The sequence below is a fragment of the Diceros bicornis genome, unplaced genomic scaffold (assembly GCF_020826845.1).
Source record: "Diceros bicornis minor isolate mBicDic1 unplaced genomic scaffold, mDicBic1.mat.cur scaffold_55_ctg1, whole genome shotgun sequence".
Lineage (NCBI taxonomy): Eukaryota > Metazoa > Chordata > Mammalia > Perissodactyla > Rhinocerotidae > Diceros > Diceros bicornis.
Genome location: NW_026691429.1, coordinates 3,700,119 through 3,717,963, shown reverse-complemented (window position 1 = coordinate 3,717,963; position 17,845 = coordinate 3,700,119). Strand labels below are relative to the sequence as shown.

The 17,845-nt window shown below is 35.6% G+C and overlaps 1 long non-coding RNA gene across 2 annotated transcripts in view; it reads left to right on the top strand.

Annotated features, from left to right (window-relative positions):
- The first annotated feature begins 861 nt into the window (after positions 1–861).
- The window catches only part of LOC131403153 (uncharacterized), a 32,834-nt gene continuing 15,850 nt past the window's right edge, over positions 862–17,845 (top strand). For both annotated transcript variants that reach the window (XR_009219240.1, XR_009219239.1), the window contains exons 1-2: positions 862–987; positions 1,283–1,482. This is a non-coding gene — a long non-coding RNA (uncharacterized LOC131403153). The remainder of the gene's footprint in view (positions 988–1,282; positions 1,483–17,845) is intronic.

The following is a 17,845-nucleotide window of genomic DNA, read 5'->3' as shown; positions in this document are numbered from 1 at the left end:
AGCAGGGCCTCAGAAAGAGGACTGACTCGGGGAAGGCAGATGAGGGGGAAAAGGAAGTTAGAATGTCCAGAGAAAGCCGTTTTGAGGAGCGAAAGGAAGGTGGAAAGGAAAACGAACAGAGGAGTGAACTTTCTCAACGCAGAGAGACTTTCGGGAAAGAGGCGGTTTGTTAGAGTCCCTAGATTTTTAAGACTTGTTGAACAGTAAAGCTCTTTGACGGGTTGGAATTAATCTTTAACATGAGGAATAAATGTTGCGTGGAAGAGTTACTTTTTGGATAACCAGTTCTTGCAAAGAGTCTACTGGACCTTAGTCTCTGGAGAATTAAAATCTCGATCTAGATGTAGAGTTTGCTGTGATGAAGTTGGCAACAGCCTGTTTTCCTCCTCTTTTTTTTTGGAATGGAAATCATCGTAGGACTGAATTCTTTTTGCTGAGGTCGGAGGACAGCTCTGCTCTCAGTCGGCTGTCTCGGTCCTTTCTGGCTGGGGAAGGATCTGACGTCTCCTTCCCCCGCTTCTTCCTCTCCCTCCCCTGCCAGAGATCTCCTTTGTTTATTCGTGGATGGCTTGTAGGTGACTCTCCAGTGTTGTGCTGAAATCTTGAAAGGTGGGAATGCTGTGTCTTGGTCCGTGATTTCTGCCCCAAACCCGTTACTTAAAAAATCATAGTGTATATTCCATTACCTTTTTTTTTTTTTAATGGAATCTCCGCAAGTGCAACCTGGATAAATATTATTTAAATTTTATCATTCCACTGTCGGCTCACCTGTGAAAGTACACGTTTATTTTGATCTGTACAGTTTTTGCGAAGATTGTATGATACTTTTATTCTTCTGTTCTTATGTGAGTATTTTCAAAACTTTGCCTCATTCAAGTGTATGAAGTTCTTGGTGATATGAATTAGTGTTTGATTAAAGGTAACCTTTTCCCCCCTTACTTGGTTTGACAAAGTATCTAATAAGACTCCGTTTTCTATTCTTGGAATGTATGTATATGTTATATATTACCGTTTTTCTTTAGTTAGCTAGTTATCCATAATGTGTATATATGTATCTACACAGCTGCAGTTAGTCTAAAAGTTTTATTACTCAGCAGATATTCTGATTTCTTCTGTCAAAAATAAGCACTGGTGTGCTGTAAATTCTAGTAAGTAGTCAGGAATGTAGTTAATGGAAGCCTAGGTATTTCTGATTGGCCTAGGTAGATTTGTATAAGTTCTAAATAGACTTATCTTTTTCTCTACAGGAAGTTTTCTTATGTTCTTAATATGTTTTCTTTAGGTGAATCAAAAAGGGTCCCAGGAAACCTGTGAATGTTGAAGAAAATTCGTCTGTGAATTTTTGGTATTCGAGGAGGAGTCAGTATTTATATTCATCTTTTAAACTGGGAAGATTTATGTTTTATTTTAAAACTTCTTGATATTTACAATGAATGGACACAGTGATGAAGAAAGTGTTAGAAACAGTAGTGGAGAATCAAGGTAAGCACTTTATTATGAAGTATTTATTATGAAGAGAATGGAAAACTTGTGTGACTCTTTTTAGTTTTCTTAGTAGATGGCAGTTTTCAGGTTCAAATTCTTCCTCTTAGGTATCCAAACAGTAAAAAGTTTCTAATATAAAGAGCTTTGTTGATAATACAGGTTTTAATTATTTTTTTCCTTTGAGATACACAAAGAAGAATTTAAGTATAGAAGTTTGGGTTACTTAAATCTCCTTGGAGGTATATATTGTTTGGGTTAATAACTGAAGCTAGAACAAGTAGGAAAAGAGATTTAAATTGATTTGACTGTTAGTGCACTCTCTAAATAAAGGCAATAAGAATTTCTTTCCTCATCTTTTTCTGGCATTTTATCTTCTACCTGTGCTGTCCAATATAGTAGCCACTAGCCACATGTGGCTGTTTAAATGTAAATTAATTAAAATTACACAGTATTCAAAATTCAGTTATTCAATCACACTAGACACATTTCAAATGCTGAATAGTCCCATGTGGCTAGTGGCTACCATGATGGACGGTGCAGATAGAAAACATTACTATCACTACAAAAAGTTCTTTTGGACAATGCTGATCTGGATATTTGTTAAAGTATTGTTGCAACTCTTTTTTCCTCCTATTTTCTTTAATTTGAGTTTTAATTATATATGAGTGAGTTAAGAGTTCTTACTTGGGCCATGTCTTTTTAAGGAAGATATAGTTTATGGGAATAAGCCATATTAAGCTATTTTAATGTGAAAGAAGCCTCTTCAAATACAAAGACTCTTTAAATTCTTCTGTAGCCCCCAAATTTTGAGTTATCTGCATATTAATAATAAAGTCCATGTAGTTATATATACTTATTGTATGTAGAGATCAGGAATATGGACATTGGAGTGAGACTGCCTGGTTACTTATCCTGGTTCTACTTCTGGTTAGCTCTGTGAATTAGGACAAACTATTTAACCTCTGGGGCCAGCCCCATGGCCTAGTGGTTAAGTTTGGTGTGCTCTGCTTCAGTGGCCCGGGTTCAGTTCCTGGGCACCGACCTACATCACTCATTGGTGGCCATGCTGTGGCGGTGACCCACATACAAAATAGAGGAAGACTGGCACAGATGTTAGCTCAGGGTGAATCTTCCTCAAGCCAAAGAGGAAGATTGGCAACACATCTTAGCTCAGGGCCAATCTTCCTCAGCAAAAAAAAAAAAAAGAGAGAAAAAGAAAAAATTAACCTCTGAGGCTTTGATTTTTGCAGTTTTGAAATGGGGATTACGGTATTATTTATCTTATTTGAAGTTGAGGATTAAGTGAGATGCTACATCTCAAGGTCTTAATATAGTTCCTGATATAATGAGCACTCAATATTTGCTTATTATGATTAGCATTATGTTTTATGTAACATAGGGTACTAGATAACTAAAACATTAATTATAGTGATAGAGAAATGTGATGGACAAGAAACAGGAAAGTTTTGGCAGTTAGGAGGGTTTCAGAAAAAATGTTGGGGTAGAAAATGAAGCAGTGGTATATGTATTTGACCTGAGACTTGGGATTTTCTGGTCATTCTAGGAATACTTGAGTTTATCAGCTTTCACAGGTGCACTGTTTGGGTAACAAGAACATCATAGAGAAGAAGGAGTAGTTACAGAAAGCAGCATGATTTAGCAGAACACGTGTTGGTCTGGAGTTACAAAACCTGAGTTGACACCATCTAACTAGTTCTCTGAATGATTTCTCAACTGTAAAGTAATTGAGTTGAACTAAATGATTTTGAAGTTTCATCCTATCACTTTTACAATGTGTAATAAAATTTTAGATAACAGAGTTTCTGGTGATTCTAGTCAAACTCTGTTATCTAAAACTTTATGAATCACCAGAGTTGAGAGGTAAATTAGAAGACTTTTGAATCTCAGGTTTGATTCAGATCTCTACAGGTGTATTGACTATAGTAAGTGAATAGGAGAGTCACATTGTCCCGCATTGTCTTATTCATTAGTGAGCAGTGAAATGGTTGATAGGTAGAAATACCTAGAGGAGACACAGGAACAAAACTACCTGGAAAATAGGAAGTAAGCCTCTTGAGAGTAAATCCTCTTGTTGAGTATGCGGAGAGATCGCGTGCTGTTATGTTCTGACCGCTTACCTCTTCGAGTAATCTTTTATATATTTTACTGCCATATCTAAAGCAAAGGTGAGTAGTAAGTCAAATTAGATGGTATAGTTGAAAAAAGTTAAACCCTGTGAAAGCAAATTTACTTACAGGAGTCTTTTATAATGCATACTCATTTAAAATAATTGCAAAGCATATTCTGTAATTATTCTGAGTCATCATTTCTACCATACAAGGTATGTGCTTCTGAGAAGTATGATTGTCGAGTTATCTAATTCTTTCAACTGCCTTGGTGTTTGTTTATCAGGAGGAGGAAGACCTGCTTCTATTTTGCTTTCATTTTCTTCCTTACTGCTGTTATGCTATCCTTTTCCTTTGCTCTACTGTCATTGTTACTAACCCTGAGACCCCCTCCCCAAAGCTTTTATAACAGGGCAGTACAGAGAAGGGAGATTGTGCCTAGTTAGTTAAAAGGGTGAGGAGGTGAACTTTGCAGACATAGGGATTTTCTTGCAAACAACAAAAGTTTCAGTAACTATGAATGTTAATATAGAGTGATGAGAAGAGAAATATGCTCTCCTTTTAAAATTAATATACACTGTAAATAGTTTTTAAAGTAAAATTTGATTTTTATTGGCTAGAATTTTTAAATGTATTTTTGCTGTAGCGTTTCTTTTTTCCTTTATGAAAATGAAGCTTATGAAATGAAATAGACTTAAGAAGTCATTTAGCATTTTTGGTTGGTATAATTAGCTTTCTACTAAAAAAAATGGTTTTTTGATTCTTTCCATGTAGAAAGCTCTCTATAACCATTGACTGAAGGGAAGAAGAATACATAGGAAAATGTGTCTTGGGCTGTGCTATAACGGACAGTTTTGAAACTTTTTTATTAAGAAATCTGGGTCAGGATGCACCTGTACGTCAGTTTCAACTCAGCACAAAGTTTATTATGTAACTGAAGTTAAGCTTTCTGAAGATACTATTGGAAGATTTCAGAGCATCAGTTCCTCACTGTGTGGATGTGTTGTTATTTGCAACCAAATTTTTCAAATCCTGGGTAGATATTTTTTATTTTAAAATTATCTTGAATGATGATTTACTCCAGGACTAGATTTATGGGTAAAGACCAGAAATATATTATCATATTTTGCTCATTTTTGGATGATTGATACATGCTTAATACTCAGAAGAATTTCTCTGCTTGCCTGTAGATTAAATTTTTAATAATATGTTTGTCCATGTAAATTTGAGAATTTATTTGAATGACTTTAATTAGTCTCTATCTATTATGCTCTTGAAAAATTCTTACAGGGTGAGGAAGGTTGTTAGTGATGTGCTGTAATGGTCTCAACCATTTAGAATTAATCTCTAGCTGGCAATGGAGCTTTGTGGACTGTAACACTTCAATTGCCTTGGCTTATAGAAAATATTTTAATTATCATTTTATGGTTCAAGAATCTTTGGATCTCAACTTGTAAAGTGTTCTGGGTAGGCAGTGAATAGGGACTATGATCACTGGAAATGTTCTCAATGAAAACCTCCTTTTTAGAAATTCAGAGTTTTAAAGGCTTTTTAGAGGCTTTGAGAAGCCCTAGAGCCTCAATGACCTGTGACATTTAAGGAAAACCGATTCAGAGTTAATTTGAACACAGGGCACGGTTTGCACCATGGATCTGTTAGTGTCCTGTTGAATTCTACTATGGTATACTGTGTTTGGAAACATTGTATTTATGTATACACATACCAGAAAGATTTCTTGCCATCAAAATCAGTTAGTTTCTTTCACTAAATAAATTTGAACAGTTTTTAAAGTCAATACCAGTTAAAATGGTGTTTGCTGAGCTTATTTTGCAGTTATCTCAGAGTTTTAAAAAAAATGTCATTTTTTAAATTTCCAAAGTTTGTGTTAAGAAACATTTTAAGGAGGATGGGAAAGTGTGAAATCACAAAGCCAGAATGGCTAGAAATCATTGAGTTAAGGAAACTGGTTTTTAAAATTTTCTGTGATGTCATTAATTGCAGGAAAGTATGACTCTTTTACATCTCATTTTTGTTATTCCCTATTTCTCAGTTCAGTATGTGCTTTCTTCATCTTTTCCTGTTTTTTCTCTCAAATATCCTGTATATGCTACTAAATCTAAGATCATCTAAGATCGCTTCTTATCCTTTGAAAACTCAATAAATCGTTAAGCAGGAGCCTTAATAATAGGATACTCTGTTTCCAAGCAGAATTTACCTAATTAAAATTTTCACATAATTTCCTAGGATTGTGGTTAATCTAGGTTACTGTAAAGTATTTAGGCTTTTTTAACTGATAAGGCTAAGAGAATTGTATATGACTTGACTTTGCAAGACATTACTTTTATCTACATAGGTATGAGATAATGTGGGGGCAAACATTAATGTGTAGTTACCCCTTTTTTATACAGTAGCCTCCCCTCATCCACGGGGGATGTGTTACAAGACCCCAAGTGGATGCCTGAAACTGCGGATAATACAGAACCCTGTATATACTATATTCTTTCCTATGCATTCATACCTGTGATAAAGTCTAATTTATAAATTAGGCACAGTAAGAGATTAACAACAACAATAATAAAATAGAACCATTATAACCATATACTGTAAAAATAGTTCTGTGAATGTGGTCTCTCTCTCTCTCAAGATACCTTATTGTACTGTACTCACCCTTCCTCTTGTGAGGATGTGAGATGATACAATGCCTACATGTTGAGATGAAGTGAGGTGAATGATCTAGGCATTGTGATGTAGCGCTAGGTTAATATTGACCTTCTGACAATACATGAGGAGGATCATTGAGCCATGATGATGTTGATGGTTGGATGTCATAAGCAGATGATGTCCATGGTTGTTAGAACACAAGCACTGTGATACTGCGATAGTCAATCTGATAACTGAGATAGCTACTAAGTGACTAATGGGCAGGTAGCTTATGCAGCGTGGATACGCTGGACAAAGGGATGATTCACGTCCCAGGTGGGATGGAGCGAGATTTCATCATGCTACTCAGAACAGCACGAAATTTAAAACTTACGAAGTTGGGAATTTTCTATTTAATATTTTCAGACCACAGTTGACTGCAGGTAACTGAAACTGTGGAAGGCAAAACTGCATATAAGCGGGGAAGACTGTACTGTTGAAATAGTTGCTTATTTAAGATCTTGACGACTGGTGGGTTACATATGATATAGTTGGGTTTAAAAATAAGAGTATTTTTTGTGATGAAGAGATAAAGAATAGATGGAGAAAACTTTTTTGTATTTTTTTAAGGAAAATTTAAAAACATGCAGAAATAGAAAAGTTGCAGCCCAAATTTCGGTCCTTGGACCAGCAGCATTGGCGTCGCTTGGGAGCTTGTTCAAAATGTAAAACCTTGGCCCCTACCCCAGACCTTCTGAATCAGAATCTTCATTTTAACAAGATTCTCCAGTAATTCGTATTCATATGAAATTCATACGCATATATATGAAGCGGTTCATTCAGCACCTTGCCGCTTTTTTTGTTACTGATGTTGTTATACATCGTTTTTATTTTCTGGGAACTCCCAAAGAACAGTGTCATAGGCCCTGCCATCAAGAGGCTGGGTACATTTCATTGCTCTAGAAACAATAATGCAACCAATAATCATTGAGCTCTTAACTCTGACTGAGCCAGGCATGGTGCATTATGTGAATGTATCACAGTTCATCCTCACAAAACTCCTGTGATGTTCACAGTATTATGAGTCCCATTCTCTAGAAGGAGAAACCAGATTTATAACCATTAAAAAAAATAAAATAAAAAAAAAGCTATTGGGGCCAGCCTGGTGGTGTAGTGGTTAAGTTCACATGCTGTCCTTCCGCGGCCCAGGGTTCGCAGGTTCGGATCCTGGGCGCAGACGTATGCACCACTTATCAAGCCGTGCTGTGGCAAGTGTCCCACAGAAAATGGAGGAAGATGGGCACAGATGTTAGCCCAGGGCCAGTCTTCCTCAGCAAAAAGAGGAGGATTGGCAGCAGATGTTAGCTCAGGGCTAATCTTTCTCACCAAAAAATAAATAAATTTCAAACTTCACTTGGATTTCATTGACTTTTCCATTAATGCTCTCTTTCTATTCCAGGATTCAACCCAGGGTACCATGTTATGTTTAACTGTCAGCTCTCTCCAGTGTCCTCTGTTCTGTGAGAGTTTCTTAGCCTTTGTTTGATTTCCTTAACAGTCATCAGAAGTACTGGCTAGGTGTCCTGTAGAATGTCCCCCAGTTTGGATTAGTCTGATATTTTTGTTAGGATCAACTAGGGTTATCAGTTTTTAGCACGAATATCACAGAGATGAAGTGTTCTTCCAGTCACATCGTATGGGGAGCATAATATCCACGTGACATTACTGTTGATGATAACGTCCATCACTTGGCCAAGGTAGTATTTGCCAGGTTTCTCCGCTGTAAAGTTACTGTTTGTTTTTCCCTTTCCGTGCTGTATTCTTTGGAAGCAAGTGACTGTGTCTGGCTCACTCTCAAGGGGGTGGAGGGAGTGGAAATTAAGTTCATCTCCTGCTGGGAGGGAGTGTCTACATATATTATAATGGAATTCTTCTGTAGAGAAGTCATTTCTCCCCCGTTTAGTCACTCATTCATTTATATAAGCATGGACTTATGTATATGTATTTTATACTTTGGGCTATAATCCAATGAATTTATTTTGTTGCTCAAATTGTTCTAGCCTTGCCCATTGTGAGCTTTCTGTCGAGTTGGCTTCTGTGTCCTTTTGACACATTCCCATTCTTTTGCCCTCGAGTCACTCATTTCTCCAAAGAGCTCTGGTCCCTTTTATTGGAGAAAAGGGTATTAGAAAGCAGATTTGGGTGCGGGGTATGCTCATTCCTACTCAGGTGTCACTACTTCTAGGCCCTCTCAGCAGACAAAGCAGACAGAGCTAGTAACATATGTATATATAGTAAACCACGTATATCGGCATATCTGTAGTTCTTTCTGTGTCTGTCCATCTGTATACATATTAAGGTAAACTTGAGTTTGTACTGATGTCTCCAGCTATAATCCTGAACTACAGGATTCATCCTAACCTTCCTTTCTTGCTCCTTTATAATTTCTATCTCCAACAGAGAAACCTGGTTCCCACCATCCTCTACCTACCATCCATACTCTTCACCCTCAGCATATGGGTAAAGCAGTTGCAGAATTTCTAGGCTATTCTCACAGAAGAAACAAATTTACCAACTAGAATACAGTGTTTACATACAGTGTACAGTTCCTATTATATTTAGCCTTACAGTTTCTAGTCAAAACACCCGTTTTCCAAAGTTACTCAAGTTAGCTTCTGCCCCCCAACCCCCTTCAGTATGGTGATATCATAAATTTATAATAATGTTAGATTCATTTGTCACAGTTTGCATTCCATCCTGGGATACTCAGTCACATGGGTTGATTTTTTTTTAAACTTGCACGTATTACATACACTCTGTGCTACACAGTTTTGTGGGCTTTGACAAATGCATAGAATCATTTATTCTCCGCCACAGTACTGTCAGAATGATTCCGTCATCTAAAAGTTCCCCTGTGTGTCCCAGATTTATGGAATCAAAATTTTCATTGTAACAATATTCCCAGGAGATTTGTATGCATATTAAATTCATATGCATATATATGAAGCTATTCACCTGGAGTCATTCAGTATCTTGCCAGGCGCACACCAATGCACCACTTACCAAGCCATGCAGTGGCAGGCATCCCGTGTGAAGTAAAGGAAAGATGGGCATGGATGTTAGCCCAGGGCCAATCTTCCCCAGCAAAAAGAGGAGGATTGGCAAGGGATGTTACCTCAGGGCTAATCTTCCTCACAAAATAAAAAAAAAAAAAACCAGTATGGAGATTCCCCCCAAAATTAAAAATAGTAGTACCATATGATCCAGCAATTGCACTTCTGGATATTCATCTGAAGAAAACACAAACACTAATTTGAAAAGATATATGTATCCTATGTTAATTGAAACATTATTTACAATAGCCAAGATATGGAAGCAACCTAAGTGTCCATCGATAGACGGACACTTCTATATACCATAAAGAAGTTGGGGGGGATATATATATATATATATATATATATATATATATATATATATATATATATACACACACACACACACAAGGAATATCACTCAGCCATAAAAAAGAATGAAATCGTGCCATTTGCAACAATATGGATAGACCTAGAGGTATTATGCTAGGTGAAATAAGTTAGAGGAAGACAAATACTGTATGATTTCACTCATATGTGGAATCTAAAAAACAAAACAAATGAACAAACAAAACAAAACAGAAACAGACTCATAGATACAGAGAACTGGTGGTTACCAGAGGGGAGGGAAGTGGGGGATTGGGCAAAATAGGTGAAGGGGATTAAGAGGTGCAAACTTCTAGCTATAAAATAAATAAGTCACGGGGATATAAATATACAGCATAGGGAATATAGTCAATAATATTGTAAAATTTTCTATGGTGACAGATGGTTACTAGACTTACTGTGGTGATCATTTCATAATGTATATAAATGTCGAATCACTGTGTTGTACATCCGAGACTAACATAATAATGTATGTCAACTATGCTTCAATAAAAAACCAAAAAACAAAGTTGATAGGCACTATAGATGTCATCTGACTGATCTGTTTTCTTGATGCCAGTACCACACACTGCCACCAATGAATAAAACACTTACAATCAGACTCAGAGAAATACACATTGTAGAAAGCAGGAACATGGAATCCTATGTTGCCATGACAACAAGAAGATAATTCCATTTCAAAAGGATCACCAGCTCCTGTATGAAAAATAAACTTCTCTTCCAAGCAAGGTTTTTTAAATGTTGCATGCAGGAAGGAAAGTATTGAACATCTCACTCCAAATAACTGATTACATCCTTTGGTACCATCAGTACCAACTACAACCAATATGAAAAAGCCACTTTGCTTTCTCCAGGTGTCCCTAAAATGTGAGTGCCAGCAACAGAATGAAACTTCCAGATAGCATATCATTCCCTCTGCCAGGGAATAAAGTAGCTTTTCCTTGAATAGTAACAATCATGCAATCTCAGCAATCTCCTCAAAATGAAATGTTTTGATCTAATAAACTAACCTTATGAATAAACTCATATCCCAGAAGTCTTGCTGTTTTAAATAAATACACCCTTAAAAATTACATGACACTGATGTTCTTTGAGGCTATGTGATAGTAATATTATAGATATAGATTACTTTAGAATTACAAGTAACCCTACAGATCATTCAGTCCAAATTCTTCACATTTTGGATTAGAAAATTGAGACTCAGAGATGCTTAGTGACTCAATCAATGCCGCAAGATGAATTAATACTATTTTGTACTATTATACTGTTTTTGTACTACTGCAGCATTGATACTATGTTTATACTGTGCAGTGTTTTCTATTAAAAATAATCAAAGTACCCACACTTCCAGCAATTACTTACATGAGCAATACTGTAATCTCTAAGGATACTTTAAAATATTTTGCCAATATTATACTTCAGCATGTAGAAGTAACTTCTAATGTAATCTTTTTAACTGTAAGGAGTTAACGAAAGAATAAACTGATGTGTTTCCAAATCTTCCTTGTCCTTTACTGTCTTTTGAAAAACTGGTACTGTAAAACTTCATCAAGTTTTTATTAATTGTAAAAAAACTATCTTATCTAATGAAAAGTGTCCATTATTATATATCTAATTATAAATATAGTATAATTTTAAGTGTATGGCTTTATTATCCAGTTGTTTACATTAACTGAGCTACTCAACATTACAGTCCTACTTTAATGAATAGATAAAAATAATTTTAATTAAATTATTGAAGTACCTGAAATCTAATTTATATACTTATTTCATAAATAGCAATTATACTATATTAAGTTTAGAGTGTTTCTAAACTTTTAGGCTGAAAATAATTATTTTGCCTAATTAGGTAGATATGCCATTGAAATTTCACTTACTATTAATTTTCTTAGCAAAATTTTCATTGAAAACATAAAGGTGAATTTCAGTTAAGCCCCTCTTCAAATTAATATTCATTCATAATTAATGAAATTTGAAATAAAATATTTTATATGTTAATAGTGACAACATTTAAATAACAAAAAATTAAGTGTGCAGGAAAATATTTATCATGATATTTTCTAAAATGAAAAGAATAGGGAAGCTTGAAGAAAAGAGCTTACAAACAAATATATCCTTTTCCACCAGCCCCTTGTCAACCTTAATTACTTTTTAAGCCTTAGCATTACAAAATAATCAATTTAGAAAATAGACCTATCAATATTCTGCCCCAAGTAATTCTTCATACATTTTAGATAAAGGTAGAAGAGCAAAACTACAGAGAGAGGCAAATATATAGACTGATATGGTATGAGCTTCCTTCCCATCTTTTCCGGCCACCAGAACCTTCCCTTTCTGAACTTTTCATTTCCTCTGTAAATGTCGACCAACCTTAACAGTCTGATCATAAGACGGACCAACTCCCTCCCAGATTCCCCCACCACCGCCACCAGAAAATGCTGAAAAGGAGATTCAGTCTTACTGCCACTATTGGCCATACATTAGGAACAAGACCTGAATAAAAGCAGAAGCAATGGGATACCTACCAGTCAGCTCATCCCCTGTGCCACCATATCTAATCTGATGCTTATTTAACAAATGTTAAATTTAACCTTTCTTTGATTTAACCCTTTTTCCATCCTGGCAAAGTTAGTACAACATTGGAAAGAGATTAGCATTCATATGTTTTTTCAGAAAGTAGAAATAATAAATACCCAAAAGGAGTAAATGATTTTAGGAGCAGGAGAAGATTTACAAATTGTCCCTTTATCAAAAGAACAATACAATCTCCTTATTCACACACATACCTGTGTTGAGTTACTGATAGAATGACATAAAAATATGATTTAAAATAATAATAATAATAATCAGGGCTAGATACTGGCCCAGGATATTTGTCTCTATCTCAGTGTAAAGGTTCTTAGCACAATCATAAAACATAAGTTTTCTTGGTTTCTGTTTGGCTTGGTTTGGTTTCAGAATAATTCTTCTTGCCCATCTAATGTAAGGGAACTGGCAACAAATATTAATGTGAAAATTAAAAATTCAAACTTCATTTTAAAATTTATTTCTATTTTTAATATAACCAGAAGATCAAATTTTTCCAGCACCACCACTATCACTTTCTTTTAGAATGCCAAAGTCTAACCCCAATGTGGGGACTTAGGAACCAATCCATCCTTTTGCCAGTTAGGTGGCCTTGGGGGAGAAATTGTCCATTAGCTTTCTCTCCATTTCTTTCCCCCTTCCACTCTTCTCTGTAACAGCCTGAGCACATCAGCATTTCTCTATGGAAAAGAAGCAGTCATCATTGAAGATATTTGATGAGCAAAACTGAAAACTAACGAAATGAGAAAGATTAAGAGACTGTGAGTAACTCACCACCTAGGAACTAAACAGGAGTAAATGAGTACAAAATGGCTCTGAAATATGTGGAAATGAATGGTTGTACTCCTTGGGTATTCTAGATTACATTTTCAAGCACTAAAAGAAAATAATACTTCCAAACTCACTTCTTAAAACTAATTTCAGAATTTCCATTATACTGCAATCCGGATGTGTCTTGTAACATTTACATGTGTAAGGAAGGAAACATAAGTTGCTCTCATCACGCTCTGGGCAATGTTTAGTGCATTTCCAATGCCAGTCCCTTAGGGACAATGGTCAGCTCTCCTGCCTTTTCTTTTCCCTTAAAGACTAGTAAACACCACACTAGATTAGAAGCCCCACTAATTAAGAAATACAGAAGAAAGAACATTCATGCCTCTTGAACAATGAATGCCCTACCCTATAAACGGGTAGTCTGATTTATATTATTTGAGTTTAGTTAGCAAGAAGGGGATCAAATTTTTTTAATCCATAGTTTAAGATATTTGCTGTTGCTTAGAGATAGAGAAATGAGAAAATAAAATCCAACCCCCTCAACTTCATCAAGTCACAGAAAAACACCAAAGCAGACTAGGATAACAGCCAAGAATTGAAGTATAATTTACCAATGTGAATCATGAAATTTACAGATTCATTTTCTATATGGAGAGAATTTAAGAATGCATATGAGTATAATTGCAAAACAATACATAAAAGCTTGAGTCTAACAAAATGTTATTTTAAGGGTTCTATAATATGGTTGGATATGCTCTTAAGATCTAATTTGTATATAAAACAGATATGTTTATGAGTTTCTTTATAACTCTTCGCAATATGTTATATAATAATTTTACTTGGTCAACAAATATTTTAGAGATAGTTATTACTATTCAGAGGTGGTTCGTAGAAATATTGGGTATAATGGAATGCCTCAAACAAAGAGTAGCACTTAAAGAATTTTATGAGAAAGGAAAAGACAGAGATTAATAAAATGTATACACTTGAACAGCATTTTTAATGCACCGGAAAGATGCTGTGCTATGTACATGCAACATTTGAATTAATAAAACACTACATATACCCCAAACATCTTTATGTATACCAAAGCCTTTGATAACTAGCTCTGAAAACCTCTATGCATGTCTATGCCTATTTTATTATCATGCACGTGAAAATTAGTTACTCAAATCATTCTGTGTAGCACTGAGAATATCTGAGAGCCTGCTTTTTAGAAAGAAAGTGGACAGTCACACTCAACAAACAAATTAAAAATGACAATAGCATTCCTTTTGGTTATTCTTTCTCACTCAGTTCATTCTTGCTGGTTAAGGTATAGAAGGAAGGAAGATAAACAAGTCCTTCTCCAAAGATGTTTACTTGCTCTAGAAGCTACCATGAATTTAATTAAGTGCCACCCACCCCTTCTCTGCAGAAGCCTTAAAAAAAAATATTAAAAGGCTGTTTAGTTTTCATAGATAGAGTCTTCTAGATCAACTCTTGAGAAAGGCTAAGAATGTCTCCCATATTCCATTAGCTTGTCTCTAGTTTGATTTCAAAAGACTCTAATTCTCAAGGCAGCCAGGGGCCACAAAAAAAGGTAGGGAGCAGAGAATATCAGAAAAAAAGAAAACGTAAGCAAACTCAAGAAGAATTAAAAAGAATGAAAAGACTCAGAAATGTCTTTCTCTTTTCTTTTACTTTGAGATTATCATAATTTCATTCTTTAGAATCTTTCCTTTTTCTTTATCTAACTTCCATTATATTACTTCTTGGCCATGAGATAATACCTACTTAATCTGCCTAGCATTTATGTCTATGTCAGATCATTTAGTTACACCCTTCTGCCTCCACTCCCTGAAACAGGCCCTCCATAACCACAACCACACCCCAGGCATTAGGAAGTTGATTAGGAAGATTAGATTAGGAAACTGAGGCCCAGAGAGACTGAGCCTTGGCCATTGCCTTGAAATTTAATTGTCTTCTTATGATCAAATGTAAAGTTTTGATATTTTGCACATATATTGTCAACTAACCCCTAATGCAACACCAGGGAGCTAATAAGCTCTATCAAGACGCATACCCAAGTTTCTCTGGCAGTCACCTTATTAACTGCTTCTTTTTGAAAGAATTTACAGGGATATCTCAGTGTAAAGCCAAAAAAGAAACAGAGTTGAGGAAGACTGGCAACTCAAAAAGCCTTATCTAATTATTTCAGATAGAATAACCTCCCACTACTTATTTCTATATCTGATTGTTTTATTTCCTCTTTAAAATTCATCTTTAATGAAAAAAATATAGAATATTCAGAATTTTTACCTAGAGGAGATCCTATATGAATCCTTTTATTTTTCTCCCAGAAGTAGAATAATTCAAACCAAGAAAAGAACAAAACTGAAAAGATTAAAAAAAAATTATACCCACACATAATAGTTGACTCTTTTCCTCACCATTCTGCACCTTTATCTGCTGAATTTTTTTAAAAACCATCAATTTAAAAACATGTAACTTGCACTTTTATTCTCTAGTTCTTTTATGTCTGTATGTTTTCCAACACATTATGCACTGTTGTACATATTAATTGCATTTTTAATATAAATGTATTCTTTTGCATTAATAGTTTAAACCTGTAGACCATTCATTATGATTAGTTATTTGAAGTAAACAAATGAGTCCTTGAAATCAGTTTGTTATATACCACGAGGAGAGAGATTGTTCAGTAAATACAATTGATAAACTATGGGACTGAGGACCTCTGCTGGCAGTTTTAAGGCATTATTTTTTTTAAACCATAATACTGACAAGAGGAAAGGTGAAACTCTCTCTTTAATCTGAAGTATTCCTTTTTACTTAGAATCCTTTAATTGCCTTCCTAAAACTTTAATTATTGGTTCTACCGCACTTTCAGCAATTTGAGTCTTTCATTTCCACAACAGTTGCTTTACTTTTTAAAAAGAAAAACATTAAAAGTAAGACTATTGGATGAAAATATTAATTTTAATATTATTAATGTTTTAAAGCAAATTAAATTTGTTCATGAATAATGACTTCATTTTTATTTGACATAGTGGCTGCATACAGATATATTTAGATGAAGTGTGTATATATAGATATAGATACATCCTCATGACACAGAACATGGAATTTAGTATCAAATTAGAATAAAATTTTAATAACATAATTAAGAAATTTCTCATTTTTCCAGAAACTAGACTTGTTTCATACGTAATATATATCTAGACACCCTTGGAAGACAAGTTTTTATCTAAATGTTCAGAGCAATTTTTTAAAGCTTGAAAAAGCAATTGGACTGGTAACCCTTCACTCCACTTCACCCTAATGTCACTTACTTGTGCATTCTTTCTATTATTCATAAATTCATGTATTATTACGACTGAAAGAGACCTTAGAAGTCGTATAGTTCAGCCCTTTCATTTTACAAGGAAGACATCTGAGACCCATAGAGATGAACAACAGCCTCTACCTGTCCTTGCCAAGTCAGGGCGAGATGAACAGATAACTCCCAGAGACACTCATCTGCTAGGGACATATCTCCTCAAGCAAGAGAAGGGACATGGACAGCAGAGTTGCAGCTCTGGGCCACAAGAACCCAGTTCTGCTGTGGATACAGGAAGACCTAATCTGAGCTTGGTTCCAAGCATTCAAGCTGCTAGGAGGAAGTTTGGATTCAGGGGCAGGAGCAATAATAGTAATCATGACAAACGTTATTGAGCACCAAGTATGTGCTAGGCAGGCACAGTCCTAAGCACTTGACATGGGATAACTCACGTAATCATCACAGCTATCCTGCATAGGATAAAACTGCTAGTATAATTAAGGAAACTGAGGCACAGAGAGATTGAGCCACTTCCCCAAGGTCACTCAGTGAAGGTTCAAATCCATGCAGTATGGATCCACAGCTCATGCTCTTAATCTCACATTATGAGAAAACATAACAAGTCCAAAAATTGGTCCCAAAGGGTCCATCCTAGAATTATAGGTGCCCTGCATAACCTTGAATCAGATAGAGATCTCCCACAGCCCAATTCTATTAGATCTAGAATTCTAGAAATTTAAGAGCTGGAAAGGGCCTTGGCGAACATGTAATCTGGTGCTCTTTAATCTCTTTTGGTTTACAGACTTCTTTGAAAATCTGCTAAAAGGAATAAAACTTGTCCTCTGAAAAATGCATCAACACACATGATGGCACAGCAACAGACACACACAATTATGCATAAAATTTTGTGTTGCTTATGGAATCTCTGAATCCCATTTCTAGATCTTAGGGGACCACAGGACCCCAGATTTAAAATTTCTGACTTAGACCAACCTTCACAATTCACATTTTATATAAAATTGTCTGTCTCGTATCTCTGTACTCAAAGCAAAGAGGCTAGCTTTGTAAGTGACAGTGCTGTCTGACTGTTTTCATGTGATGGCACATATAGAAAATGATAATACTGCATGGCACCCAGGCATAAAGAAAGAAACCTTCTCAAGACCAGAGGTGACCGGCCCCAAGAACCCAGCATCCCCAGACCTCACCAAACCACCCAAGGACTGAGAAGAATCAATATCTCCAAATATCCACACCCAATCACAGCATAGCTGTTGGGAAGGCCTGCCTCAGAGTCCTCCACTAGATGACAAACTGCAAACTGGCTTAGGACACCAGGGCTTAAATTTCCTTCTCACTCCCGAATCCACTTAAAATTCTCACTCCCACACTAGCCCCAACTTAGTTTACATTTTAAACCTCACTTCCCAGATCTT